General features: G+C 45.1%; 1 protein-coding gene and 1 long non-coding RNA gene across 7 annotated transcripts in view; both read right to left on the minus strand.

The window, feature by feature from the left end:
- HUWE1 (HECT, UBA and WWE domain containing E3 ubiquitin protein ligase 1) overlaps positions 1–8,881 on the minus strand; it is a 177,029-nt gene extending 168,148 nt beyond the window's left edge. For all 6 annotated transcript variants that reach the window (XM_055069222.2, XM_055069223.2, XM_055069225.2 and 3 more), the window contains exon 1: positions 8,708–8,881. The gene's annotated coding sequence lies outside the window, so the exon portion shown is untranslated. The remainder of the gene's footprint in view (positions 1–8,707) is intronic.
- An 11,576-nt stretch (positions 8,882–20,457) lies between these two features.
- Positions 20,458–23,522, minus strand: LOC129383976 (uncharacterized). The gene is made up of 3 exons (XR_008611745.2): positions 23,089–23,522; positions 22,404–22,463; positions 20,458–20,678 (listed from the first exon to the last, which is right to left on the minus strand). It is a non-coding gene; the product is annotated as an uncharacterized lncRNA (long non-coding RNA).
- Positions 23,523–27,560: the final 4,038 nt, after the last annotated feature.

Below are 27,560 nucleotides of genomic sequence, written 5' to 3' on the forward strand. Positions count from 1 at the left end.
GCATGATGGAGCCACCTTGTGATGCCCCAGAGAGTTGTTTTCTTCAGATGACCCGTTCAATGGTAGTGTGGCTAGCCAATACCTTTCATTTAATTTTTTTTAGTAAGAATCGGTTTTGTTTTTGATTCTGAGTGGAATTAGTTACGATTGTAACACGCATACAGATTTGAATGCACCTTTTATTTAATAAAACTGCGAGTTAGAATGGTGCAAATATGGCATACAGAGTTTAGATACAGCATACCCAAAGCATACCATGACCATCCAGCATACAAAAGAGCTCAAGCCGAGCGAGTTATGCACATGCACTGCATCAATGATCCTATACTGTTTGGCTAAGCTAAGCCTTATTAGTGCATTATTCCCAAAACTGTACTCCGTACCAATCCTGTAAAATGCATTCCAAAAGCTCTTGTGCCGCATTCCTCCACACTCAAACGGCTATTAGGTTTACAGCTGTTGCCTTTTTCACAAATGAAATTCATTAAGGGCATCATGGAGCCCTGTGTGTGTGTTAACGGGTCCCTGAAACTGCTTTTGTCATACAACCTAGACACAGAGGGCATCTCTTAAGGGATGCTTTCTCACAAGAATTCGTGCACTGTAACACAGGCACTGTAACACAGGTATGAGTGGTTGAACATTACCCTCCCCTCAAGCCGCAGCATTCCCACTCAACTTTTACACCGTGGGGGCCATCGCTATGTCCCATATCCTTCAAGAGGTGACAAGTGTCTACGTTCAGTCAACTTGAACTGTGCATGTTCCCGCGTCTCTTCCCTACTCAGTTTTTATTGTTAAGCCTGGACTAGATGGAGTAAAATTGAAAGACTAACTGCACGTTCGAAATGCAGATGAGGCTGGCACTATACACAATATTCACTGGCTTTTTTTCTTTATTTCTTTTATGCTACACGAACCAAAAAGAGATGGACGTCCCCACAGGCATTCGCCACATTGCTGCGAGCGTATCTGCAATGTACAAACTACAAGGTAGATGTTTCCAGTATTATTTGATTGACAATCACTTCATGACATGAAAACATCTACTATGTACACTTTAAACTGTCTCTATATTTCAATCATAAGATTTTTTTTGCAGCTGACAGCAGAAAAATAAAGCATTGCCGCCAACTTGTGAATGTGGTGAAATGAGCTTTCGTAACGTTTTCACTACTCTAGGACCTAAAATAAAGAGTTACAGAGAAAGAAAAAAGTAAATAACAGGAATCAAACCCCCACTTTCTGTGCGGACTGTACCACTACACCAAATTCGAACTGAAGATGGCGGCTTTCTGACGGACGTTATGACATGTTGTAAAACATGTTCAGTTTCCTTTGCAACATTTTTTTTTTTCCTGGATCTCTGCTTGTAAAGATATTTTTCTGCTATCATTCTGGGCAAATTATACACAACTCTGCTCTCGGACAATGGTGGAACTGGCGGTTACTGCTGAAAGGGCCTTTGTTTTCAAAACTACGGTTGACCAGTGTGTTGACCAAGGAGGTTGGTGTTGACATTGGCATGCAGGGCTCGTGTCTTTTACAGCATTTAGTTGCTGAAGTTTACCCCTGCACACATCTGGCCGTGCAAGACAAGCAAAATACAGCACTGGTACCATTTATGTTCCTACTGCCAAAGAAAAGATCACTGCTCCTATTTACATGCAAGAACCTATCTGCGTTCCATCAGCTGCCTCACTGCAAGAGCTGTGGCAGATGATCCACGTTCTTAGGTAGAAGTGGGCTATTGGTTTGTAGAAATGTCTAGATGTATTACATTTGTGTACTTATTTTTAAGGGTACACAAACTACTATGCATACGTATGCCGTTAAAAATAAGCTTAATGCAACGGTGTGTTGCAAGCATCCATGATATCAACGTGGCTAGCCAATTTTATAGCTCGCCCGACTGAAGTAACATGCACCTGCTACGTAGCAAGTGACGCAACGGCTGACAACTAAAGGGAGTGGTTCCGCTGCGATCAGTAGTGATGCACATTTTTAAAATTTTTTAATAAATTACACAGCTTATGCAGAGCGCTTAGATGTGTGAATGATCAGAAGGACCTACCCCAATGATCGTTCAGTATGCTTGCACACAATCGTCAAAACCTTTTCAGGGTCCCTTAGTATAACTACAGCTAGCGTGCAACACGACATGTCAAACATGATACATTGTGCTTCAAAGTTCCCCCTAAAGACACCCGTGGTGCCACCTATGGAGTATACGGTCCTCCATTGAATGTTACATAATTTTGGAGGTTAAAATTGGATGTTATTTTTGAAGAGGAATGCATTGTATAAACAATTTATTTTTTGAACAGTACACAAGGAGCAAATTTACTTTTTCACAGTGACGTTTTGCGTGACTCAACTTTTTCAGCGACATTGCTGCGGCAAATTTCACCTGTGTAAGAAACACGTCTATAAATAAACTCGCTCAAAGCAAGTACTCTTCCATACACCCTTTCACCACTAAAGACTGCCAAAAAAAGATTTGGAGACCGACAACGTTTTTCGCAAATAGAAATTATTTTTCATAAGAATTGATGCAAGATTTGTAAAATTGTAGAACAATCCCAAATTTGTAAACATTATGGAAAACTTAGGAAAGTTGTACAGGTATGTCAGGTACGTGTGCCATTTTAGAATGGCTAGCTTTGGTGCTCGCTAGACAGCGGCATTGTAGAGATACGCCCCAATAAAAGCAACAACACTAGAGATTGGAAGCCTCATGCAACACTCCTCGAAGGATGAGGAAAAGGAGAAGCACGCACGAAACATGTGAGCTGAATTGCCAAGCATACAAATGGGCACAATGCTATGCATAGTAGGCAATGTGACTGAAAGAAGCCGGATTGTTCAGCATGAACCCACAGTTACATATACAAAAGCAAACTGAATACGCAAAGGTCCAGGAGTAGTGCAGAAATAACTCTTGATGAAGACCAAATACGTGGCAGCAGCTAAAGCGTGCGCATTTATCCGATGTCACACGGTATTGCCAACTTGTTTGTCTACAATGTTTCTCCAATGTGGGACATCTCACAATCATTTTGCAACTTTCTGCATTTTGTTGAATTTGTGAATCCGTACTTAAGGGATAAAGCCATACTTGTTTATCATTGTGAGATGTGACCAAAAGTTAGCAGCACAATTTACGAACATATTCCGGATGGTAGATGGTCCCTTTAAGGACATTCATTTGCTGTTTTTATAATTAGACAGTAACCCCAGATACTGGGCTGACAGTGATGCAGAACTCGGGTAAAAAACTAATATCTATGACTAGGAAGTTTTTTTCAGCAGCACATGGAGCCAGCCTTTCGAATAATGCAGGCAATCGCTTTGCCGGAGCATTGCTTCTGTTATGACAATGAGCGCTCAATATAAAAGCAACCCGATTGTTAACTGCATCTGTCAAAAGTGTATCACAACAAGTGCGTGCAACACCTACAAAGACCTATAAAATTAGAATAGAAGGGCTAAGGCTACGCATCATCAATGTCTAGTACGCATGCCTACCCACACACACAGCTCACTCTTGAATGTCGAGAGCAGGTGCAAAAGTTAATGATCAATCTGGAGCATCCCAAAACAGGACCAAACATCCATTGAAACCATTCATGTCTTGAAAGCAACACACACAAATTCCTGTCAAATGCAGCAGTGTCTCTTTGTGCAACCACATTTGTCTATTGGTATTTGAGCCCGTGCCCTAATATACAGCGTGATCATTTTTAAGTTTTATGGGAGGTTTAAAAATTGTGTGTTACAGATAACATAACTCTAGTCCTTGGACTGGATTATTCAGAGAGAGGGACATTACTTGCATGAGAAATAAAAAAATTTGAATAATTTAAAACATCACTAATTAACTGCTTACTTTACGGCACATATGGCCATTTACGAATTGTAGCCTGTTAGTTTGCAAGGCAATGATATGCATCCACTTGGGAATGAATTTCGAGAATGACATCAGTTTAGAGATATGCACTATCAAACTGAGTGTAAAATTAACACTACTCCTTTTTTTGGAAAATTCTCTTTTATGCATTGAAGCACAACTGGAACACCTATGTATTTCGTCCTGCATGTTGGGAAACATCTCAAAACTGGCTTCACCCTGGAAATTCATTTCAAGTGGATACATCTTGCAAATTCACTGTCTACAATTCGTAAATTGCAATATGTGCCATAGAGTAAGTTGTGAGTACACCTCTATAGATTTGTTCAATACGTGTTTCGATCTTTCGTGCTAATAACCTCTGCCTCTTCGAATAATTCAGCTCAACAACGAGAATTCTGCTATCTGCAACAGGCAATTTCTTTAAATTCCTAAAACTTAAAAATGAGCCCTTCACAGGGCTCATTTGTAAATGATTACGAGGGTATGGCTGTACGGTGGTACTACAGCACTGACAGACATACATATGCAGCACTGACATGCGTACAAGATTACGAAATAAAGAGCTAGATGTATAAATATCGCTTTGGCAGTTCTATACATTGTCACTAAAATGTCACAGCATTACTGGTCCAATGCTCCACTACTTTCACATAATGTCAATATGTGCAGATTGAAAGGCAAGTGCTATCAATGCAAACAATTAAGTTATGCATTTCATTCCATTCTTGTAAATGCAGCCAGCATACAATTGTTTCCAGAAAATATTGCCACAGTAAGAGTGCAGGCCTCAAGCACAAAAATAAAATATGCATACATATGCGTGCGTGTGTGAAGTTGCACCATTTCCGGAAGCAAATTCTGATAGCTGCACAGATGGTGGATGCTGATGCATGCACAAAGCTAATAATAATGGTAATGTGTACCAAGTTAGCTTTGAATAAGTTAAGGTTTCAATATAAACTATGAGGAAGATGTACAGTTAGGCAGGTAGTGTAATGCAGCCGTGGCCTAGTTCGAGAGCACCCATTTCGGCTGCCTGAGGTTGTGGGTTCAATTCCCACCACCATCGGGCACCCACTGGTTCAAATGAGCACAAGTGTACCCCGACATGGCATTTGGTTTCCTCCAGGGGTGATAGGCTTGGGAAAGGAGCCTGCACCCTAATTCCTGGCAAAACCCTTGTGAGCACAAAACCAGTGCTCTATGAACCCTAACAGAAGGGGGGGAGGGGGGAAACTTTTGAGGATTTGCATGCTGAAACTACTATCCGATTATGAAGCACACCAGAGTGTGGAGTCCAAATCAATTTTGACCACCTGGGGTTTTTTAACCATGACCTTAAATCAACGTACACAAGCATTCTTGCCTATCTTCCTTTTATTAAAATGTGGCCGCAGAGGAAGTATCGGACCCGCAAGCTCAAGCTAAGCAGCACAACACCACAGCCACTGGGCTAGAACCGCAGCAATAACCAAATGGATGCCAAGGGAAGACAAATGTAGACAGTAGAGGAATGTGATTAGAAAATTTGCATGCTTTGGATAGGGCCAGCTGATGGGACAGGAACAATTGGAAACTACTGAAAAGACTGTCCAGCAGTGGTCGTAAAATGATGAAGATGTTGCATAGATCTTTATACCAAGTTTAAAAGTTGAAAAATACTACAAAGCCAAAAAGATCCGAAAATTTTGGTGAAAAATACTAAAAACAGTTTCATCATCCAACCACTAACTGCTTATTGTAGTTTTCAGACTGCTCAGTATGGATGCAGAGATCAGGCACACTGCTCTACAGTTACCACAAAAATGGCCTGCATCACTGACAAACAGTAATGTCCATGAACTTTATCCATGAAATATTGACGCATAATAGCAACGGAAATTTCAGCTGCCGTTATCAAATGGTTCTATGAGTGAGTGATGTCGCTGTGGGTAAGCCTGAATGACTGAGTGGGTCTGAAAATCGGCAGACTTTAAAATCTGCATTCCTTTGAAATCAGTTTCACAAATTTGAAACTAGTTTTTCTAATAACCGGACGCAAACAGAAAACCTTCAGATTATTGTCACAATGACGACCTTAAACGTCCTCTAAATACCAGGTGTTTTACAATAATATTGCAGTACTTGGCTGTTATGCTTGATTTGTTATAACCAGATGACCTGTATACTTTAAACAGCTGGTATTTGAAGCCAACACTAGCCTTAGCACACACTGTGCTGTGCTTGGATTCTGTGATAACTATCCCAAGGTGTCATGATCAGTTTGCCACAACATTGCGAGATACAAGGCAATACACCTAAAAACAAGCTGCCCAACTGATTGAGCCTAACAAGCAATGCTGCGAGACCCTTTCAAGAACACGGCACGTGAATATTCTGAGAGCTCCCGCCTTCCATTCAGTTGTTCTTATAGGGGGACTCACTGGTCATGTTTCTTCACCTAGACTACCTATTCAGCAGCCATGCTCCCTTCACTGAACATCCAAAATATTTTATGCTTTCTAGCCATGTCGGTGCAACGTCAACATTTTGTATGTTTGGTAATGAGAAAGCCATGCACTTAACCTATACCTATAGGTTAACCTATAGGTTAACCTCTTAACCTATACATTGCTTGTGTAGTGAATGTATCAGTGAATGAGAAAAGTGTTTCTGGCTACTACAATGCAATGATATTTCTATCATCCACCCCTCACGACCAGCCAATTGTGCTTATCTGATAACGTAGATGGAATGTTGCTCAGACCACTGAAGAAGCAAAAAAGGAAAATAATTGGAATATAGTTGGTTCTTTAAGCTGGCCTATATGGTGTGAATCACATTACCACAAATACCGTACGTCGCAAATGTAACAGCATTAAAACTCAAGACATTATGCACTTGAAACTTATCTGCAAGCATGGTACAGGTAACAGAAACCTTAATAATGCATGCCTGACAACAGTACGTGTTGCAGAACCTCTGAGAAACCTATGTCCAGGGCATGACGTGATGCAGCCAACCACTTGTCAACGTCAGCTTCCTGCCCCAGCAGCTGCACAGCTACTTGGCACATGGTTTGCGAGTGTGTCATGAGATAACAAAAGCACAAGCCATTCCTGAGCAATGTGAAACAGTTGTACAAGCAGTCTAGGTAAGAAACATGACCAGTGAGTCCACCTATAAGAACAGCTAAATGCAAGGCGGGGGGGTTCTCAGAATATTCACGTGCCGTGTTCTCATGTGATGAAATGCCTGCTGTTTCTGCTACAGGCAATGCAAAAATGAAAAGCATGAAAAGTCGAAACATATTCGACAACTGAGGTGACACTATTCTATGCATATTTCTTGAAAGGGCCAAATTTGAAGTGTTACAAACACCGGTGGTAACTTGCAACGACGCAGCGAACATTCGGAAGGCAAACCCAACTTTCGTTTCGTTGTTTGAAGAGTCGCCCACACCAAGAAAAAAAAAACATGCAGTTCAACACGCCCAACAGTACCAGCCTATCAATATAAACCTTTAAACCGCGTTGCTCGCGTGATATGATAGGCTCGAGCCCGAGCTGTCGGGCGTGCTTAGTGTAGACGACGACTAGGAGGGCGTTACATCGAGGGTGCCAAGCGCGACAACGCGCAGGAAGTGCGTCCCACCACAATGAGGCGAAAGTCATTGCGCCACTCGACAAACAGAGAAGGCGCCGGTTCTCGCTGCGGCATTCAGGAATGTAACTACGAAAGGCGCACGCTACCGTTTCGAAAATGTCCTTGGCAGAGGCGATTGTTCCCGCGTGCTTATTACCAATTGGGTCCTCGTTTAACACCGAGGCGAAGCGCGTAGACCGCTAGCCGAAAGCGAAAGGCGCCAACCACGGCTTAATCCAGTCAATAAAGAGGCAACTGTTGGAAAAGTGCAGTATTCCTTGTCAAACACAAAGGGCGAGTTTCGCATGCTCTCTCACCGTCGACGAGGTTGGCACCAAGTACGCACATCTTGGCGCAACACCAGCGGCGCAGTTCCTACGACCCACGAGGGAGCGTGCCCACGGAGGCAAATTTTGCGCGCCAATACGCCGTAAATGCGACGCGAGGCCGTCAGCTGTTTCCTCCACTAGCAAAACAAGAGCGGCCCGATAGGTTCAACAATCGTCGCGGTCACTTGGCACGCGCAATTGGAGAACGCACAAGGCAACGCAACGACTCGACGGGCTCGTGGGGGAGGACGACAGCGACACAGATCACAACTCGCTATTTTGTATAGGCGGCGGGTCCAATGAACCAGACGCCACAGAAGGTTCGGTGCGTTTTGCCGTCCCTGCTCCTCGCACTGCGCTCGCACAACGAGCTTCGGAAAGTGGAGGGGGAGCGAGTGGCCAGAGCGAGGAAAGCTCGCGTCGGTGTGCGCCGACAAATCCCACTCGATGCCTACCTGCGGACGGCTGCTCGCACATCTCGGGCACTGCGACCGCGTTCGCGACCGAGGCGCGAGCACGAGTCGGGACTCCGGGCTCCCGCACCGCACGCGTGACGGCTTTTCTCGGCGATGTATTAGGCCTAACCGTCTTGACCGACGGTTCCGGCCCTTTACGATGCGAACCCGGCGTGGCGAGCAGCGCGCGGGCTTAAGCCCTGGGCTCGTACACGGGAAGCAGCGCACTCCGGCGAGCCGCACACAGCGTGCATCGCCGCGGCAGCCGGCAAACAATGACTTCTCGCGCGAGCACAAGTGCACAGAGGTCGCCATTATACCGAACTTGAGTGGACGCTGTTTATTCCGGGCGCCCGCTGACTTGCAAAAAGGACGCCTCTACTGACCTTGCCACGCAGAAGAATGCAACCACTTTTCGTTTCCGAGGTGCTCTGTCGTGTTCAAATCACACGCAGGCGCTCATGGCAGGCGTTGGGGAGAAAACGGCGACAAGCACACACCACCACCAACACGATTACCATGAACGGCGAGAGCAGCACACAACTATGGGTTACAAACGAGGCGCACAAGTTTTCGCCGGCAGGAGGCAGCCAGGCAGTTTCCCGCGAATAGCCCGGCGCATTGCCCGGTGTGTTGATTCGCGAATGCGAACGCCTCGTCCTCTAGCGAACAACTTCTCAGTTTCAACCAGTTTCAGTTTCGGTATGAGTGCCATGCACGCTCTACATTTTGATGAAACTCCGCCAGATTCTGCCGCACACCTATGATAGTTTTTTTCTTTTTAGATTACATCAAGACATTTGATAAATTTTACCATCAGATGCCGTTCTAAATTTAAAAACAGTGCCAGGAAACAGGACAAGAAAGTGACACACGGTAGAGTGAGCAGCCGTTGTTTACAAGTTCGGTGTCTGAAGCCGGCTCACCTATGTACGAAGCACGGGTCATTCATTATGATATACGCTACCGGTGCCCGAGCCACAAGCGCTCTGCGAGACAACCTCGAGCATGCTGTGTAGAACACAACGTATTGAAGCCGAGCAGTAGTGAAATCATGTTTGCTCGCCCACATCAAACTCCTGCTGTTACAGAAATTATAGGTCTATACAATAATCTTCATTACAATAACCTTCGCGTCGCAGTTACATGTCCAGCCCGCATAAGCAACATTGCTTGTGTGCGAGGCTGGGCAGCCGGCTAGTACTAATACGTGGTCACAACGGTTTAATAAAACATTAAAATAAACTAGCATTGGCACATAAAAAAAAATTGGTTACAAAAAAAAAGATTGCTTACTGTGATAGTAAATAGACAAGCACATACTATATGTCTATAAGAAAGATTAAAAAGAAAGACATTAACAGCAAATATAACTTCGCAATCAGGTTAGCACGAACAGTTCCGATAAGTAACAAAATTAGAAAAAGTACATATATATATAGCCGTCTTCTGAAAGTGCTCCGTCATTGTGCACATGCCTACACAATGCTGAAGGAAAAGTTTAACAAATCTGGGCATCACATATCGCCCATGACCTTATGAATCAATTGTTTTATTTGTTTAAGTGATCCATGTGTTTTCATTGTCATTAAAATTATTAAAATTACCCGGCGCGTATAAAGCACGAGTCCTCTCATGTGTACACGCTAGGCACACCTTTTCTTTCTTTTTTTCTATCTGACGTAAAGCAGCAAGATTTCACGTTCAAGTTTTTGAAATTAGTAGAAAACAATATGTACACGTGGCGTCAAACAGAACTTGTTGTTCGCCAGACATGTCCGATCGACCGGTATATGCTCAGGCATCCTCCCCATGGCCAAGTGGGCCATAAGTGAGGCTATAGACATTTGTTCTTTTTTTTAGGATGCGGTTGATTATCGTAAGTCTACCAGAAGAAGCAAAGCCGTAAATTGTTATTCCGTACCTTGTGGTCGATTCGCCAAGTGATTTTAAACTATTTTATGAACATTTGCATCGCATGAAGATGTAGGGCATACAAATGAGCGCACACAGCACGTAAACACCGTGCAAGCTTTTCAATATGGACGTTCCATGAAAGCGTGTCGTCGAAGGTATTTTGTGTTTCTTGCCAGAGTTACCGGAAAACGGGAGCATGCATCGCAGTCCCGGTGTGGAGATAAACAGGGGAAATATAGTATAGTGCCACTTTCGAAATATCCGCCTTCAAAATAGCCTTAAAGATGTGTTGACGTTCCATTTAAGTTCGCCTCGACTCACACTTTGGGGAAACTGTCAACTGGAACGCCGATGTATTTCGTAGTACATCAATCAAATCAATCAATCAAAAAGTGAGTTTTATTTAAACAATTCAAGGAATAGTACAAAAAAGGGCCCCTATAACGTGCACCTTTGATAATTCTCCTCCTCCCCCCTCTGGATTTTCCTGGTCTTTTCTTCACATGTCGTAGCGCCAACCGGAGGCGATTTTTTCATTACGTACCACACATGGACCCGCTCTGCGTATGCTTCGCCCTGCCACGAACATGAACTTCAGGATAACCTCCAATTATATAGATACAATAAAACAAATTTGCAGTAACAACGTGTCATTATTCGTCGGTCTGCGACAACTAAAGTGGCAGGTAGCGTGATCTTCCGTATACATTTCAAGTGCGATACGGTCCTATCGCGTACCGCATGCCGTGGGTGCGAGGGCAAGCGTGCGAGGGTGAGCCGAGAAGGATGGTACATAGGCCAATGTAAAGAGGCATTGCATAGGCTTGATGCCAGCTGTTTTCTCACGTGCCCAATGTTAAGAGCCCGGCCGCGGACTGGACTACGCGGACTCGCGTCCTTCCAGTCCTGCCGTGGTTGGAGGTGCTATGGGAGGAAAGCCCGTGTTTCCTCCTCTAGCTCGGCTGTGCATGGCGCACAGTGCGGCTGAGCGCACAGGCGGCCCGCGTGCCGCATTGTGAACCTAATCCGCCGTGGGTGCAACGTCAGGGAGAGCCGAGATGGCTTGTGGTTCCACGTGCACTATATATTCCCAGTGGTGTAGGTCGCGTAATCTTACGCTTCGAAGACGTGGTTAACCGAGAGGTAGCGCGAAGCGATAGCTCCCCTAGCTCTCTGCTGCCGGCGCTCTTCATCACGCCAGCGTTGTGACAGCGAGCGAGATCTGTTCGCCTGTGACGTCATGCCTGTTAATTTAATTACTAAGAGAATGTTCACTGCAATTTACGACAATCATTACTTCGTGTAGTTGTCCAATAATTTGCTGTCGCTGTCAAGGCATCGCCTTTTAGGCGAAGCTGACGTTTCTTTTTCTCTCTCTCTCTCTCTGACGGGACACAAGCGCTCTAGTTCGTCCCATATATAGCCGTTTTCCCGTAATACCATTCGGGCGAATGAAATTTCCTTCCAGAGGTTTCATTCGGGCTGCAGACGTGGTCTGCAGGGCCACGATTTTGTAGCGATGCATTCCGCTTGATTCTATGCCACTCTTATCACCTACCTTTCACGGACGGCTGATCCCCCTGATAACGGGGTGGAGCGTCTTTCTGACCACAGACGAAGCGCGAAAAGGAATAGTATCGGAAAAAGGCACTGCCGTGGAACCGCGGCCCTGGTCCCATCTCCTCGTTTCAACTCCTGAAGACTCTGTGAACTGTCCAAATCATCCAGGGACGAAATTTATTGTCAAAGAAAGGGAGAGGGGAGAGCAGAGGTGAAGAGAAGACATACTTATTGTGCATTCAAATCATCCGCAGCTTAATTCGAAGAAGAGGCATAATGTTCGTTATCACTTTCATTTCTTTACGGGTACTGAACGGGCCTGGTGCTTGGAGCACTAAGGTTTTCTGAAAAAATACACGGTGACAGAGCATGTCATGGAGTGAGCCAGCACTGGAGAGGAGTGGGGCGAAATGGCCAAACTATTCTCGGCATGAAGCCTTCAGCGACGTTAGTTCCTGAAAGGGACAAAATATAATGGCCACGATCGGAGGGTACAGGAATATCGTGAAGCAACTCAGTTTATTCGAAATTTCGTGCCATGCATTACATAGGCGGCCTCGCGAAAGATGCTGGTGAAAGAGTATTTTATAGCAGCACACCGTTTTAGTAGTTTATCAAAGTATAGTCCAGGTAACCTACTCACAAGCAAGGAACATGTCCTATCAAGGTTATTCCCCGCCCCGTTCCTGACACACTACCCGGTAATGCCTCTTCGCCACAGCAATACTGTTAGTGCAGTGAAGAGACTGCGCGGAACGAGGAGGCGTGCCAACCGTTCCATCTACCCTCGCCGCTGCGAGCGCGACACTAACCTGGAAACGCCGCTGCGACGCAGCAACATTTTGCAGCCCTGCAAAATGACTTACTTGAAGAGGCATCCTTCCTCGAACAACGACAGAGGCGACGACAGCTTCGCGAACGCCTACAACGACATACACCGAAGGAAGATTCGCTGCCTGCAAGTTTGTCGCGCATGTCATCTCGTGCACAAGGTCCTCCGGTACTGCACTTACGCTGGATGTACGTGCACGCTGGCGTGCACACACAAAAAATTGGATCAGTCGTTTCTGAACCTCCCTACAACGCAACGAGACGCATTCGGCCCTAAAGTGAATATTAAAATTTTGCATAATTGATCTTAGTTGATTAACTAATTAAGCGGAATATAAAAAAAAACTCTAAGGAGCGTCACATGAAGGCAAACTATAGATGCCGTTGGTTTCATTCAGCTGCGGCTAAACCCCCTCCCTTTTTTTTTTAAATCATTGGTTAAAGTTACGTAAATCACCCTGTTTATACCGCACGCACAAAGGTATGAACCGCCTGCAGATCGCTTTCAAGATAAGGCGCGCGAGACCGCGCAAAGTACGCAGTTGGTGCTGGAGTATAACGCTCTAAAATGCTATAGCGCTCTAAAACTGCAGAACACACAGGGACGGACGCGCGTCCATGTATGCCTCCGGGGGAGATGTGCCTCCCAATCTTCCTCGACCTGTCAGTGGTTAAATACGAGACGTGCAGCTATAGACTGCCGCAAAAGATAATTACCAGCCCTTATATTCTTGTTCCTAAAGTGTTCCTTACAGGCTATTCACACTTAAGCGCGGCTGTTTAAAACATTATCTTGTTTATGACGGTAATAACTCGGGGTTGTTATGTGTATGTAAGAACGAGCTCCGGAGCATTCTCACTCAATTACATAACTAAACTAAGGAGTTCGTTGCCTCGAAACGTGGTAAGCCGAGAAAGCACTCATACATTTAGAACCGAATTCGGACTGCAATCTTTTCTTTATCCTGGAACATTTGCGTACAAAAACGTGTATTTAACAATATTTACGAGAGAAAAATAACAGGATGCGAGCAAAACAGTAGCCAAGGTGGCCCGACAAGAACTTTCATCTTCTCTCTGCCTCGTCGGTATTGTCTGACAAGACGCTGTGGTCTCTTAATTCTCTTTGGCACTTTTGTTGTCATCCGCTTCATTAGTTCTTTTTTCAGCCCGTCCTCGTCCTATGCCTCGATTCATGTGTATAACTTTTTTGCGCTTTCTTTTATAGCTTCTTCCACTTTTATCCGCTGTTAACCCGTCCCACCTTCAACCCAGCAGTTTTACTACGTCCCTCCGACAGTGTGTTACTCGTCCCTAAAATCAATCATTATAACGCCATGTTACGTCGGTACAACTCGTGTACGTATCTTATCAATTCGCGGTCAAACCATCACTTTCCTGCTTCTTGAACCTTGCAGCAGTTTTGCAGCGATTTTTTTTTTTTTAAACTGCATTCTCAAAGTGAGACTACTTATTGTACTTGTATTTTTTACTGTTATGCCTGTTTCACATGCTGCGATTTCCTCGAATGCGAACTTCGCATTGTCGTTTCACTGCATGCGCCAGCTGCGATTTTCGCACTTGCGGTCAGGGTATTAGAAATTCTTTCGCGCAGGCTTATTCAGTCAGCTTCTGTTAAAACAAAGTAATATAAACTAGACAGTGCCATATTGAAACGTTCTCTCTCTTTTTTTTTCCCCTCTTTTTTTAAGGTTTTAGACTCATTACGCTATGAAAAAAAAAAAAAAGGCTAGGCCAGGACTTAGCACTGCTAACTAAGGTTGGGATGATTGTGACGCCTCGCGACAGCTGAGCATGTAGCGCGACCTCGTGCATTCTCATTTATCAAAGAGGTGTTTCTATGCCTCGTATCTCTTTTACGACTTCGTGTCCACTGTGACGCGTCTGTGCATGCTCAACGCACCTCGAGTTTTCTGTTATACATATACCACGGAAGTGGGAGGAGTCTGCCTATTTATAAACAAAGCGTAACCGATGATTTGACCGCACCTCTAACGGAGTAGCCCAATATTCTGACCATTATTAAGCCATGGTCGCAAGCAATTGCTTATGTCATGCCAAAGTGCCTCATTGAAATGTGTGTCTGCAGGCATGTCTGCAGGCATGTCCGCGCACAATGTTTCGCTTTCGCTGCGAGCGCGTTTTCGCACTGTGCCGTGAGCCTAATTATGCCACAGCATATAACATTTGACAGTGCACACGCTACCATTGTTGTGTGGAAACTATCAAATATGTTCAAAAATAACTTCCTTATAACTGTAGTGCTTTGACGCATATATACGGCAACTTGTGATGTGCCGTCGCGACGATTCAACCTTTTTTTTTTCTTCGTTTCGCCTAAATTATTGGAAGTTTCAATGTCGCTATTTCTCAAGTTGCATCGTTTATCGGTCTTCTCAGCGAGCAATTTCCCGCTGCTTCTTTTTCTTAATCCAGTATATATTCATTGTTCGGTGCAAACACAAATAAGAGCATATGCCATGCTTTTCTTTAACGTGCTTCTTACCGTTCCCTTTCCTTTCCAGTGAGCTTGCCAGTGTCTAGCATCAAGAAGTTCAAAGGCCAAAGCTTCATGACATTAGCCGGGCAGCGCGCGCGGGCGAGCGTCTCAGTGCGTGATTTCTGTCACTCACCGAACATCGTAACCCCGACGTTTCAGCACCACCACCACCACAGGCGCCGTAGCAGAAATCTTCCTCACGGAAGTGCTTGCTGCACAACCGAGTTGTAGCGGATGGCTGCTCGTCGGTTCTAATTTTCGCGATCCAAACTTGACGCAGCTTCTTGTCCCGCGGGCACGTGTTCATTCCAAAGAAGTTGCGAGACTTTGTGTCTCAGCAACGAGCTGTGCCAGAGGAAGTGCACAACATAGACTCGTGCCACGTTGCGTACGTCCGGCACTGCGGCACAGGGCCGTAACCTATGTTGGAAGCCTTCTAAGACCGCCACTACTTATTACAATACTTTCGAGTGTTGTCAAGCAGACACCCGGTGCGGGAAAACATCCCCACTTCATCAGAAATGCAGCGCAGGTGGGACTTTTAAACTTTCGTTTTCAGCTCGCTTCGGCGCTTCCGAAGCAGCCAATGCGGCTGCTGTGTCCACCTGATCGTCAGGCCGACGGCAGCGCCAGCTTTTCCAGTGGTGGAGCTCGCCCCCAGTATATGACTGGATACGGTCACAAACTGCTCGGTATAATTCAACAATTTCTCAAACACCGTGGGCTCCGTAAGACAGACGGCTTGTCAGTGGTCAGTGATAGGACTCGGCGAGGAAAACGCTATATATATATATATATATATTATACTGCACATCATCACAGGTCCAAGCAAGAGAGAGGAACATATGTTACTGCAGATGGGAATACAGACCACATATAATAACACCAAGAGCCAGAAAATAAATTCCGAAAACAGAGCTGTACAGAACATCGATACACTGTTAATGTTTTACAATATTACAAATTTTCTGCAACAGCGGTCAAGATCTAGGACACGAATTTGCGCCGTCTTGCCTTCATATACACGCGTCAGGTGCTCCTCTGGTCCACTGGGAAGACCTGTGACGAGAAAAATTCACATCGTAACCGACACATTTAGCTTGACAAAAATGTGTATATAGGTTATAAAATGATACGGAAGAGCTTTTAACGACTCGATCTGCATTTACTTGGCGGGAGAGAGTTGGTTGGTGGCGGACAAAACAAAGCGGAAACTTCCCCATCGTGAATTTCACGCCAGAAAAAGAGCGTCGTATGCCGGTACTGATTGTGCAGTATTTTCGCGTGTTTATAGGGCTTTCTTTTCGGGAAAACACTTCAGAACTCATGAGCTTGAATCTTTAGGTACTTTAGCATAAAAATTAAATTATGGGGCTTTACATGCCAAAACTACGATCTGATTATAAGGTACGCCGTAGTGGGGGACTCCAGATTAATTTTGACCACCTCGGGTTCTTTAACATGCACCTAAATCCAAGTACACGAATGTTTTCGCATTTCGCCCCCATCAAAATAAGGTTGTCGTGGCTGGGATTCGATCCCGCGGCTTCGTGCTATAGCAGCCCGAAACATAGCCACTAAGCAACAGCGGCGGGAGCTTTAGAATACAATGCAATTTTTGTTTATCGATAATCTTTAGCTATTGGCCTCGAGCTCCACCACTGGAAAAGCTGGCGCCACCGTCGGCATGACGTGCTATGAGGGATCACGTGGACATAGCGGCCGCGTCAACTGCTTCGGGAGCGCCGAAGCGTGCTGAAAACGAGAGTTTAAATTCCCTCGTACGCTGCGGTCCTCATTTAGTGGCGAGATTTTCAAGCTTCGTGTGTCTAATTTACAGCGCTTGAAAGCACTACAATGGGTAGTGGCTGCCTTTGAAGGCGCGCAACATGGTAGGCTACTGCTCGGTGCCCCAGTGCCGGACGTACGCAACGGAGTCCGGTGTCAGCCTTATTCACACGTAGCCGCAGCACAAGAAGCTGCGTGAAGCTTGGCTCGCGAAACATAAAACCGGCAAACAGTCATCGGCTACAACTCGGGTATGCAGCAAGCACAGACGCGAGGAAGATTTCTGCTACGGCGCCTGGTCTGCGATGTTCGAAAACGCGCACTGAGACACTCGCCCGAATCCGCTGCCCGACTAATGTCGTGACGGTTTGGTCTATGAACTTGTCGATGCTATAGATACTGGCAAGTACACTGGAGTGGAAAGGGAGCTGTAAGAAGCACATTAAAAAAGAAGCATGGCATATGGTCATGTTTGTGTTATGAATTGATGCACTGGATTACAAAAGAAAAGGAAGCAGCGGGAAATCGCACGCTGAGAACACCGATAAGCATACATTGCGACGCAACTCGAGACATAATATTGAAACGTCCAACAATTTAGAAGGAAAAAAACAAAGGTTGAATCGCCGCGACGGCACATCACTGTCCCCGTAGGCGTCGAAGTTTCTACAATGAAATTATTTTTGAACAGCTGGCTCTGATAGCGCCCACGCAACACCGGTTGCTTGTATACTGTCAAATGCTCATATTCTGCGGCCTAAAGCTCACATGGCAGAGTGCGAAAACGCGCACGTGGCGAAAGCGAAACAGTGCGCGAACAAGCCTGCAGACGCGCAGTCGGTCGCTGCGAACCTGTGCGATCGCTGCATTGAGGCTTCATTCTATAACGCTACATTTAGTTATACAAACACTATAAGAACATATTTTACATAGTTTGCTCTCAGCGTTTACCTACCTTTCACGCAAGAAGCCGGTATCGGGAGACTCCGTTGCGGCTACCGCGCGTAGTGGCGTTCACTGTACGTATTCGGTAAAGAGATAGCGTCTAGTAAACGATTCTGTGCTTTCAGTTTACCCAACATTATTATTTAGACAGCAAAAAACTTCTCTCGTTTCCAAAGTACTTACAGAAATGTCCGGGAGAGCTCCCGCATGATGTTTTCAGTGAGCGCTGACAGCAAAACCTATGAGGAGCGCGCCGCGTGATCCCTCAAACTACGCCATCGAGGCGCTTCCGATAGATGGCGACTCCGTAACTCCTCGCCGCCAATAGTCTCGAGCAGACGCTGCCTATAGATATAACGTCACGAGGAGTGTATGTTATTCATAGAGAGGGATACTATCGCTTCCGTAACTTCCTGCCTGTTCTTCTGTCGGCCGCAGTTCAGGTGTCAGCAGCCCAAGCTCGGCACTTACAAAGAATTGCGCAAGAAACGGGACAAGATAGCAATTTCCTTGCTTTGAAATTTTTTTTTAATGGAACGATTATAAACAACAAACTACTACCGCACTTTGCAAGACCGACGCGTCGGCATCGTTCCCTTCGAGAAGTGCCAAGGCGAGGAGGTCGACATGGACAAGACCAGCGATTGCGCGATAAAGCTGGTTTTCTCCTCTGCCTCTCAATGTAACTTTGCATTAGGACTGAAATTGAGGATTGCAGTCCAACAAACTTGGCACTGCGAACCCTTTCCGCTGCAGTCCTAAATTTCAGTTTACACATGTTCATTACAAAGAAATTCAGATTTTTCGGCGACCCTGAGGTCCGTATACTTTTGTTCACGGGCGTACGTTGCTCGACGCGTTTCCTTGCGAGAAACATGAACAGTACAGTGAACTCTCAGTTGTACAAACTTCGGTTTAATGAAAATTTCAGAATAACGAACTTTTAGAAAATCCCCGGCGGTTCTCCTATGCATTCTATGCAAATATCTTTCCGTTAAACGACTTTCTGAATAGCGAATATTTCAGTTTGACGAACTTGATCAGTGGACCCGGGTTCATTTTTGAAATCAGTTCAACGAAGTTTCGCGCTCTGCAGCGCTGGCGTAGCCAATGCTCGCCGCCCCCAGATCGCCTCTCCAGCGGCGTAACAGTGACACCGGCTACAATTAGAAACTGCTGTCATAAATCCTGCCTTTTTCCCCTGTGCGGTAAAAGTGAGCAAAAGGAAGAGCACAATGAGGTGACCGAACCCAGGATGTGGACAGAGGTCTGTCACCAGCTGGATGTTGACAGCAACACTTCGTTTGAAGACTATGAAGTCGGTGCGACAGTGAGCTCATTACCTGTGCTGAACTATCAGATCTGGATATTGTTTCCAGTGTTTATTCTAAAGAAGTGTGCGACGAGGAGAATGCAATGGCAGAGGCAGATTCAAATCCTGCAACACTATAGTGGAGGCTGAAGGATGCCTTGGAAAGTTGCGAGACTTTGTGTCTCAGCAACGAGCTGTGCCAGAGGAAGTGCACTAAATAGACTCGTCCCACGAAACACGCAATCAGCTATTTGATGTCTAAAAGATGTCTCGAACGGTTAATTCAAAAGTCTAATAGCTGTCTTGATCAAGACATTTTGTAGCCATGGACGTCTGGAAGTACTTCAGTAAGCCCAGCTAACGTTACACTAAAAGTTGGCTAATGGACAGCTTGACAAGAACAACTGAAGACTTCTTTTAGACATACTCTCAAATTTTTGTGGCAGCTGTTACAGTAATACAAGGTTTGCACACAGTTACAATTTGTTTTAAATGAGGCACGGACATCGGAAAAAAAAAAGTTTATATTGTCGGATAGAGTGGTGCACAGGTAGTTTCTCCAGATGTGAACCATGGGAATAGTGTAGTACAGCCTCATTGGTCAATTAGTGCCTTTTACTTAGACCAATCAATTGAATGCCACCTGTCAGAATTATTTTTTAAACAAAACAAGATCTGTATTGTATGCTGATAGTGTGCCAATGGTTGCCCATTGACCTGAACAAGAACATCTGTGCATGAAACACGTCATTATTGACAAAACTTTGCCCTGCTGGGTCTCCACCAAATTGAAACAGCTTTTAGCAGGGAAACATTTTGTCAGTGATGCTGCAGTTCAGGCAAAAATTGCATCCTGGTTTCAGCTACAGGGGGCACAATAGCCTGACACCAGTATACGAAACAGAACGCTGTGCTGCAATGAATTGTTAAGAAATAAAGGATAGTACACACCTGGAAAAACACTCTGCGAACCACTCTAACTGGCAATATAAATATATTTTTTCTGATGTCCATGCTTCATTTAAAAGTAAATTGTAACTTACTTTGTGGGTGCCCCTTGTAAGGTAACACCACATGCTTGCACAACATCACGCAGAAATAATGGCCAGTTCTTTAGCATGCCATCCATTAGTGAATTCCTTGCATGCTGCATGTTACAGGAACTGAAAGATAAATCATATGCTGTTTTTTTTTATACACTGTACGATGAGTTTTTCATGCATAAAAGACGATTGCAAACGAAAATGCAGCAAGACATATACTTCACACCATGTCACATAGTCATACTTTATTACATAATAAATTAGAAAAGATGCAGAAAGTGTAATTAGCAGGAGTGACAAATAGCAGCAAAGGTGATCATGAAGATGATTGCTGCCGCTGCCAGAGCAGGCCAGCCTTCGTAGGAAAGCACTGGCTGCCCACGAAAGCTTGCTGCCACAGGCCACGCATGAAGGTACTTGTAGACATAGGCAAGCAATACCTGCACAGAAGAGGGGAAAAAGGTGAGGGAGGAAATACGAATGTTGAAATTGGAACTTCAATTAGCAATATGTGCGAAGTAAGAAGTTGGGCTCACATTACAAATAAATTTATGCACTCCTTTCTCTTAAATTACGGGTGTCTTAAGGTATGTATGTGATGATGTTTAAAATGACTAGTATATTTCCTGGCATATAGTTACTAAATTGCAGAGCAGAGTCAAAGACAACCTTGAAATTAATATACGGTGTTTTGTGGCTAAAAAGCCGCTTATCAACTTCTCCAACAAGTCTGAGAAGCTTCCTGGAAAATATAATCAGTTTAAAACAGTAATCCACTCTGCAGGTAAATGATGTACTAACTTAATTAAAACGTTAAATAGCGTTTTATATTGTTAAACTAAAAGCAAGTTTGGCATGTTGCACTGCCTAGCTGTTGCCTTTTTTTCAAACTTAAACATGACACAGTACAGAGTAAGCAGATAGCATGCAAAGGAGGACTGGTGATAGTTTTCCAAAGCAACACTCCTAGCTGGATCAATCACTTTTGTTATGTTTTCATGTGACCCTAATTGGCTTAGGGCAATATGACCTTGGATGATGCATCATACAAAATTGAAAGTATCTCATGATGTGATCAAATGATAACACTGCCGACTGTCTTGGAAGCATGCTGTTTGCATGAGAAAGTGCTAAGTGATTCGTATAGGTAGCAAACTCATCAGTGCATCTATAGCCTCAGGTAATACTGAGCATCTACGTTGACTCGCAATTCAGAAGCCACTGCACACAAAAAGGTGTATTCAGGTAATGGTCCATGCTGAATAATTGCCCAACCAGTGAAATGTCAAATGTGGCAGGCTAATGGGCCAGGGCAAATAAATTGCTAAATTCTGATAACACCTCCAATGATATTATTCAAATAGGTGACAAAAAACAGCACAGCTAGAATTATAGTTACGACAAAATCTTAAAAGCACCTCTGCAAGCTGCGAGAACCCTCAGCATCATGCCTGTTCCACACACACGTACGTTGCAGCACAATCTCTATCTCAGACGCAGGCACCTCCACACATCACTGTGCGATCTCCTCACAATAAGGTTAAAAAACAGTCAGCACAAGCTACCTGATGCGATTCATTTGGCAAGCGCCAGCCAAGTGCTGATGGTGGTACAGTCAAATTGAAGTTTGTTCTTGTATGGAAACCTCATGCCAGGTTTTATCAATTGCAGCGGCTAAGCATACCTTTTGCAGCGAACACATAAATCTTAAATTAGACTGCTTGCCGATGCTGTACAGTAAATTCCTGTAAAGAAACTAAATCACACAGAAAACATTTAGAATACAGAACTAATCGCATACTGGCTTTAATATATTTGTGCATTTGGGAAGCAATGTGTAATGTACAGTGCTGTAACAAATTTTTACTCATGTATGGAAAACTGGTAAATGATGACACAACAGAGTTAACTTGTGAGATCTTACATAGCACTGAGTACCTACAGTTAAATTTTGTAAGGCTGCGGAAGCTAATGAATAGTAGAACTGTGTATGTACACTGGCACTGAGAAATTGGTTATAATAGTGGCAGCTTATAAGGTACCAGTACAAAAAAAATGCCCGTTTGTGGGACACCAACTAGCTATTTTACCACGAAGCGCTCCCTGGCCTTAACTCATATACAAAGCACTGGGAGGTCCAGCGAGGGTAGAGTACATTGGCTTACACTGATCATGATGAGGTCTCGTCATTCAGCTGGCGCCAAGGGACAAGGATGCCCAGCCGTCTATAGAGTGAAAAGAACAAAATATTAGATCATCAAGTCATTTGAAAGACAGATTTGCAATTACAAATGAGGTGACCCAGTTACAGTCATTGATTAATAAATGCCAAGCAGTCGTCATTGCACTCCCAGATAAAGCATCTACTAGGCTAAAGGTTTTGCTGCTTATTTAGAACAAAACAAGTGAAATTTGTACATCATGCAGCCGATTGGATTTGGAATTGTAAAGATGAAGTAAACATTGCAGTTATATTTTTGTTTTACTATAGAGTGGGAACGCTACAAGCTGCATAATCACTGACACGCGCGCGCACGCAACGCTGTAACCCATGCAAGAACAAAAGGACACAAGATAGGGCGAGTTCAGTCTGGTTCGGGATTTCTTCGAATGCACTCCCTTCGATTGGTTCGTGCCACGTTAACCACAGACTAACAAGCAGGGCAATGTTCTGGCTGGCGTTGCGGAAGTCGTGGAGCGAGGTAGCGCTGAACTGCTGAACACAAGCAGAACCCTCGTATGACGAAAACCCGCAGAGCAGAAAAGCCCATCCATCAAGAATTGTCGCGGGTAACACCTAAAAATATTCACATTGTTGACGAAAAACGAAGTGCAATGTACATCACTTACCGGAAAAAGTGTTATCCGAACGTGCGACGTACGAAGACGCACCGAGACACGAAGGCGGCGAACGCAGATCCCGGGTAGTAAGCCGCCGGGTCATACATTTTCTGTTATATATGCTTGTTATATATTCTGTTATACATTCTTCGTTCCAAGCAATAAACTTCAGTTGCAAGTCAGCGCTCGTCCGTGTCGTTTCTCCCTGCTTGTCCCCGTCAAAACCGCGCTGTTCTGTTTCAAATATGGCTTACCAACTCGCCCAAACGTCCGTTTTCGCCGACATCGGTCACGAAGCCGATGTCACGAAGTACTGATGCAAAACACACGGCAAATAGCATCAGCACAGCTAAATGACTCCAGTTAATATCCAGTATAAATGTACAGAACTGACGCACAACTGGCATAACGAACCCACGAACGAGGGATAGCGGGCGGCAGTGGCCGTTCAGCCCGCTGGCAGCCAGCTAGTAGTTCCGGTTCTGAGAGGAAGTCACGTGGGCTGGGATCCCACCCGAACCTGCCCGAAGTTTGGAAAATCGAAAGCAGGCACAGCCGGCCAAATGTAAACGAGCTATCAGCGTGGCAGCACTCGGCGTAGTCGGCCCATTTATGCGTTGCCAGCTTAAAAATATATCGTTACATTCAGAGATACGATAACTTTCGCGCGATTTCGCGCGACTCGGCGCAGGACGCGCACTGGGCCAACCTCACGTACCTTGCGCGCAGCGCTACAGATAGCATCCGACGCGGTGGATAGCGCAAATAGCGGCCGGCATAGAGGAAGCAATAGAGAAACATCCCATGGAACAGTAGGATTATAATCAGTTAGAACTGCTCATTAGTATAAAAATAAAAGAAGTAAAATGAGTAAACCGCTGAAGAGGAAAGAGGAAGCCACGAAGTTTGTGGAATAAGGAAATTAGGGAGGCCAACGAACAACGACGGTTGGCATCACGGGAACACAGAGAAGCAAAGAGGGCGCAGTTATCTGAAGAGGAAATAGGCCTAAAATGGGAGTCTTATCGACAAAAGATACTACAAATGCATGTCCTCGTCCAGGCTAAAATAAAGCAGCCCTCTGATCTTTGGCCGGCTGAAGTTCGCGATGCAACTAAAGGGGTGTCAAGAAAATTCTGGAACCATATAAGCTGGCTGGGTAAAGCGAATCACAGAAAACAGGAACAGATTCACGATGCCGAGGGAAATTGTTTAGAGGGAGATGACGCTGTGAACTACATTGGTTCAGTTATAGCTGAATCATTTAGGAAAGACGATAGGGTAATCGCCCCAAATGAGGGAGCAACACGTACAGGATGGCACAATAGAAAACAGCTTAGAACTGACCAATCCTAACTGGAAAAAGGCGGGAGCAAATGTTCCAAAATGCACGGCCGCAAGGATAGACGAAATTCCAATCAAGTTAATTAATGAACTTGACCCAAGAAGAAAGGAAACGCTGATAAAAGCATTGGAGGCAGTATAACAAATAAGCAACTTCCACATAGCTGGAAAGAGAGTAAAATGAATTTGATCTATAAAGGGAAAGGCGATAAGACGAACATAAAATCCTTCCGACCAATTACGATATAACATCAGTTATATATAGGCTGGCAATGCAGGCGGTGAAATTAAAAATGCAGTCATGGGTAGAAAGTAATAGGAATACTTGGAGAACTTCAGAACAGGCTCAGAAGTGGTAGGCGCTTAGATGATAGCCTGTTCGTGCTTACCCAGTGCATAGAAATAGCTATAGGCGGAAAATAGACCTCTGTATTTAGCCTTCCTGGACATTTAGCCTTCCTGGACACTGGGCAAGACGCACGGCTTTAGAGATGCCGCAACGTTGTGAAGTTGTATATACGCACCTCCTCCTCGTATCATCATCATCATCATCATCATCATCATCATAAGCCCTTTTGCTCCCCGTCCCTTTCTCCCAGTAGCACGTCAAAACAAGCTATCGCTCAGGCCGACCTCCTGCCTTCCTCTAAACAAAATTTTATCTTTCTTAAATTTGACGTAAACATTACTTGCACAATATATTCCTTCTCCCTCGCCGCTATAAATTTCTGGTACAACCTTTGAGTATAATTTTTTCTAGCAGCTCTTTCTCAACAGAATACTGACATTCTATCAACACGCATTTCACCACAATTATTTTTACACACTGTCCTTGCCATCAAAGTTAGTTTGAATCCTATCCAAAAGGAATATCCGCACTCTTTACTCATCTGTGGTTAACCAATGGAAATAAGGTGCACGAACGAGACTGGAACACAAAGAACAGACATCGACGCGAGCGCGTATACTCACAACTAGGTATTTTAATGCGGAGCATTCTTTACGAACTTCAGGCCCTTTGAATCTGTCTGTCGGCCCGTCCATAAATCCTCAACGCCGGCGGATCCCATATCCACTTAACGGAGCCTACCAACTTGAGCTGCTTGAGCTGCAACTTATTCGCGCTGCCGGTATATGGTACGGGCATCGTCGTCATTCGAGCTCCGTCATCCGACTCGCCTCCGATTCTCGCGTACTCCGGCGCCAAGCCAGACGGCGTGCGTAAGAGGATTATGTCGGTTGCGGAACACCGGATGGTGGTTGCCTTCGCACGATCGAACAGAGATTCAAAGCAAGTTTGCCACACCACGCACGCCAACCATCTCCTGGCGCTCACAAAGTCCTTGTAAGACCGCTGCTTCGCCGAGAAATGCGTCAACTCGGACACTGCGTTGCTAAATGGTTTGCTTGGGTAGCTCGAGTATGGCGTAGTACTGGAGTACTCCTTGGCGCAGAGGAACGGGAACGTGCTTGCAATGATCGAGAAGCTAGGCAAGCCCATGTTCCTTCAGACCCTCAGCATGTCCGAACTACACAATGAGCGCCTACTCGAAGTCATTGAGATAGTCAAAGAGCCCGGCGAGGCGCGCCGCCGCGGGCTCGATGCCATAGCCAGCTATCTTCACAATGCTTCGCATGCCGGCCTTTGATTCCCACATTGGATGGGATCTGCATAATTTTTTATTGAAAGAAATACAGAACATAAACAATATATTCGTAGTTTTTTATGTCTGTGTATGTGTGTGAGTGTGTGTGTGTCCCTACCCTGTTTCGCGCACCTTTTCCATTATGACACCTCACCAACTCACCCATTTGAAGATTCTTCTGTCGAGACTCTGCTTCACGTAAGCTTAGCGTCGGTGCTGTCACGAAGGTTCGACGGCGCTGCACTCAGTGATGCCGGCACGAACGTACGTGTGGTTAGCGCTTTCTGGGGTGGGCCATTACCTGTGGTTAGCGCTTTAAGCGCTAACCACATGTACATGTACGTAATGGCCCACCCCGATTCCACCAAGTCGCGTACGCTGATAACCGGCAGGGCCAGACCTAAGCACCTCTGCGTGAATCCCATCGCCAGACGCGTCGGCAGGCCTTTATTGTACAATTTCGTTCGGTTCCAGAGCCTTTTTGTCCACTAATAATAGTCAACTTTCCCACACTCAAACGTGAGCTGATGGACGCTTGTCACAAACTTTTGCTGCAGCGAACGCTTCCCGCCTCACTTGCCTCTTTCATAGCACGATCTTTGCCCACACTGGGGGAGGTTGTGTAGATTCCTGGTCATGCGGGATGGTTGGGAAATGCACGGGCTAACCAGCTCGCCTGTGAAGCTTTACACCACGCTCCCGACATCCCCCAACCGATTCCACACACTTCGCACAACGTACAGCCTAGAACCCTATCGCCTCCTCAGGCACGTCTTTTTTCTCTCCCCACCCGGCACTCCAGCGTGCGCATGGCGTTTGGTTCTACCGCGGCAGGCGCAGTCCAACTCTTTATTCATCTCCGTGCTTTCGCAGGTGAACTCTGCACCTGCCTGCCGTTATTGTGGAGGTTACCCTAATACCCAACACATTCTGTGGCACTGTTGTTGTCCTGAGTGGCTGTGGGACATACACACTTTGGGGGATTGGCCATGAATCGAGTGGCTAAATTATAGGCGTATGAAACAAGGGAGTTAACCATCTGAACGTTGGAGCTTAAAAAGTAAACGTTTTGTGTGTGAAAAAAAAGACAATCAAAAGAAAACCCGTGTATAAAAAAGATCTAATAATAGATAATAAATAAAAGAAAGCTATGGTGGGGAGGGACGACGATCAGTCTAACATGGCAATCGATTGGTTTCAATCAGGTAATTTTGGATTGCCAAGCAAACATTTCTGTGACTGAACCCAATAATGGAGGCTCCAAAAGATAGGATCATAGGCCCTGATAAATTTAGGCCAATATTGCGAAGCAGGATTTCGAGTAGTCGTTTCCTTATAACAGAAAAACTCCTGCAAGACAACAAGAAAAGGTCTATTAACTCCGCTTCGCCACAGAATTAGTATAATGATGAGGGGACCAGACCAGACCAGACCTGTGTAGATAGTTCAACGTAGGTATACGGCAGCGCAGCCTCATGATATACACTTCAA

Source organism: Dermacentor andersoni, chromosome 9, assembly GCF_023375885.2.
Source record: "Dermacentor andersoni chromosome 9, qqDerAnde1_hic_scaffold, whole genome shotgun sequence".
In the NCBI taxonomy this organism is placed as follows: domain Eukaryota; kingdom Metazoa; phylum Arthropoda; class Arachnida; order Ixodida; family Ixodidae; genus Dermacentor; species Dermacentor andersoni.